This window comes from Wolffia australiana, chromosome 4 (assembly GCF_029677425.1).
Source record: "Wolffia australiana isolate 7733 chromosome 4, ASM2967742v1".
In the NCBI taxonomy this organism is placed as follows: Eukaryota; Viridiplantae; Streptophyta; class Magnoliopsida; order Alismatales; family Araceae; genus Wolffia; species Wolffia australiana.
In genome coordinates, this window is record NC_135838.1 from 3,685,717 (window position 1) to 3,690,000 (window position 4,284).

A 4,284-nucleotide genomic window follows, 5' to 3' on the forward strand; every position below is an offset into this window, starting at 1 on the left:
CTTTAATATCAGATATAGTCTTTAATGAAATACTTGTGAAAAAAATAACGTGTTATCAGTTATAGTTTCATAAATAAATGATAGCCTCGTATAAAAAGTATGTTAACATGTTATGAAGCATTTTTTATCAAATATTAAAATTTTGAGTAATTTATCTAAAAATATAGTTTCATAAAATAGTCTGAAAATAGATATGGTAAAAATTTTATCATATTTGGTGTGGTGGAGGCCATTCTTAGATCACGAAATTTGGTGTGATAAGTCAAAACTAGGGGTGAATTTTGCAATTTTTTAATCCCTTGTCGTTTCTGATTTTAGCTTATACAATAAAATTTATAAATCCTTACTTAAGATGTATAATGATAAGTAGAGGTATCGTCCAAGGAAAGCTACTAAGGAATCCAATTTGATGATCTGCTTGAGTAATTTGACCCTAATTAGAGTTGATTTGATCTTCGATGAAGATCAAATCACCCTAATTAGATGAGGAATTTAGAAATGGAGGTAGGAGAGATGAGAGGAATAGAAGAAATATGGGGCTCTAAATTGAATTATTTGATCCAATTTAGAGGGATTCATAAGGAAATTTGATTGTGTTTTGGTTGGTTTTGTAGGTTTGATAATTCAGAAATAACCACATTATTAGATAATAAAAGGGGTTAATTTAATCTCCTAAAAATTAAATCTTTTTAATAGTTTTTCTAATGTGCACTTGGAATAGCTAGGTAAATCTATCAATATCTCCTCTCAATCTCAGTAAGGGCTTGTACATTTCGCTCAAGCCTTGTGATTTAGATGCTCAGACCAAGTTCAAGAAGAACGATGAAGAATCTCAACTAAAACATCATCCAAAGTACACTAAAAATTCAAATACAATGAAGAAAAATGTACCAAACAGGTTGATCCAAGCTAGAGTTCCTCTCTTTCTTGCACCTGTGATAGAGCACCATCTAGAATAAGCTCCCCCTCTCAAAATTCAGCTTTTATACTTAGGTTACCCGGTGAAAATTATCATTTTATCCCCATTTAGTACTTAATTTTTATCTATCAATGTAGTATTGATGTGAATGATCCATACAGATAGAAATAAGAAGTTCAGAGGAGCAAATCCATAAAAAAATCATCTCAATCGGACTTCAGGATCAAAAGTTATGAATAAATAAATTTAAACCAATTTTAGCCATTGGATTTAAATCCAATTATTTTATTTTTTAAAACATGCAATGATGTGTCGTTTTCTCATTGGCTGACACATTTTGAATTCCTTTTTTTGGGTTTGATCTCTGAGCGCCACGTACCCGTGGTGAAAATAAAAACAAAGAAGAAAGATAAAAACTGGTTATATAAATTTAAAACGCATGTAATGTGCATTTCTCACAGCGTCAACGAATCAAAACATGCCATGTCACCGCCTGTGCATGCGCATTGTATGCACCACACGGGTGGTAAACTTACCGCCTGGTGGCCGCCATCACCAAGCGTCGTCGGATTCTCATCTAACGGCTAAGATGAGGCCACGTCGACGCCCGAAAAAATCGCTTGGACACAGCATAGAAGTCCTTTGTAAAACGTGAAATTTCTATTGGACACCGCCCAAAAGTATTTGTGTATGTGCCCTTCCGCACTCTCTCTCCTCTGAATTTTCCTGAAATCACAAAAATACCATGACACTTTTCAATTAAATCCCAGAAATTTTTACATAATTGTATCTATGCCCCTGTCGAAACGATCGAGAGCTATTTTTAGGGGTCTGATTGCAACCCGTATTTACAAAAAACCCCTCGAAGTTGGAAAATTACTTTAACACTCATTTTGTCCTTATAAATATAGCCTTTTCCTCTTTAAAAATTCATTTCTTCCTCAACTCAATCCCATAAAATTCCAATAAAATCCTAAAAAAACTTTTAAAATTCCAGAAATTTCAGTAATTCATCCCCACACTAATCAACCTCAAAATTAAATTTTAAACCTGCCATTTTAATTTAAAATTAATCATTTCAAGCTTAAATAAATCCCAGAAAACTCATAAAATTAACAGAAAATTAGGGAAAAATTAGAAATCACTTGGAAACATTAACTACATGTAAATATATGATAACAACCCCGATTTAGTCTCATTAATTGCATAAAATTGTGCTAAATTGCTTGAAATAAAGACCAAATTTAGGGTGTTATCAATAAATAATAATAAATTAATAGTTTAAAAATAGATATGGTAACAATTTATCATATTTGGTGTGGTGGAGGCCATTCTTAGATCACATCATTCCACTGTTGACAAGAAAAATGTTCCTATCATTTAAGAAAGGGGGTTTAATGAGGTGATTTAATATATATTTCATATTTTAATGTTTACCATAATAAGGAGGTAGATCAGCTATTTATACTAAATACTGAACTATTTATACTAAATTTGCCATTGCATATCCTTGGGGTTCCACCCCCTATCTCGGAAAGCTAATATTCTTCTTCAACGCTAGATGTTGCACTCCTAGAGTCCTCATCCATGGTTATACAATGGAGTTGATTCTATCGCACGAATAACATGGCATCGTCATTCTTGCTTGAATATAGCGATGGCTTGATCATGAGGCATTAGAGACGCGTGTTTTTGAAACTTCATTTTCATACTCACACATCCATCCTGGATTGATGAAACTTGCTTTAGTTTATGTATATCACAGAGAATTGATGACTGCATACACTTACTTAATTTTTGTTTCGTCATTAAACCCTCAAGGATAAAGATGATTTATTTGACTCTTTCTGACTTTGAACCATTGGTGTACTCCCTAATTCATGTAACGGTCTCATGCTTATTAAATATAGATACATTTCTTCAAATATATCTAGTCTTATTATGGAATGAGAAAGGCACTAAACAGACAATGAAATTAATTTTTTATTTACACAGGCATTGAGTTACTTATAAAAATATTTTTTTATTTTAGGGATTAATTGCATGAATAGTTTTATTTAACTTTCTTATTTAGTTATCTGTGGTAATTTTTCAAACATATTTCTTAGCTTTCCTAATAAAAGTTGGGATCCATCCTATGGGCAATTACTTACATTAGTGCAAAGAAGACATGTTAGTCATGACCAAGGCCAGCAAGCAAACAACAACGTTACCCAAGACAAGATCTATATTTCATTCTGAAGGTTTCTAAGGCCTTAATGTAGATGAAAAACTCTGGACAATTCATAGCGGAAGACTTTAAAAAATGGTTACAATATCAACAAAATATGAAGTGAATCACCTCGGCACGGATTGCACCCATGATTCCTTTGATACTCCAACAAGTCATATGGAACTGCTAAAGCATGTAGCCTCTAGAAGTATCTGTGTGATCCTTGGCATGTCAAATATCCTCCTTCGCCTTGACGACCTCCATTCATCCTCTGTCGTCGTCATTACGGCGTAACAATCACACTGAGAGTGAAGTGGAGCAATGGGGAGAGGAGAGGAAAAGGGGAAGGCCCCTAAAAAATTCTGGCCTATCTAAATTTGTTTCAAGGCCTTCCCCTATTTATACTAAGTGGTTATTTTTCATAGAAACCCAACAACTTAAAGTATATCTTCTGAAGTCCAAAAAACCATTTGTGTGTGACCCTCTAGGCCCATCTATCAGTCTAGTTAACGACTCCATTGGCCTAATAACCTTTATTAACATTCTAAATTATTTAACTATATCATCATATAGATTAATTCATGGTGTATCACTTTAACCCAATTGATAAGTTGAGTCTCTATTCCATAGAGTGTCAAGCTACATGTCGTGCTCTTGAAGATACAAGGAGTGTATATCAACTCATAGATGGAATCTGTCCGTCATCGATTACCATATAAGTATAATCCTTCATCCACTTGATGCTTCTAGGACGACTTAGGGTATGGTCAACTATTATACCCCAATTGGTCATCCAAGTAAATACAAATATGTTTAAAAATCATCAAAAAAATCTTATCCAATATTTTACTGTCTTGGCCAAGGACTTCATTGCATAGTCCTCCTTGAGTTGTCTCCTCTTATACTGAGGAGTATGATCTCATCTTGACCACTCAATTATCTTCATAAACTTCTTGATGCACTCAAACTAAGAATGTTTAGAATTCCATGATTAGGAACCCATAGGCCATAGTCAAGGTATTAATGTCTATCCACTAGATGGCTTTGGTGGCTCATGTCTAAGGTACACTTACACATGAAGTGAATCAACCTGATTGACAGTTTGGTATAATATAATTCAGGGATTCATACAGATCAATTCGGTAAACTCTTT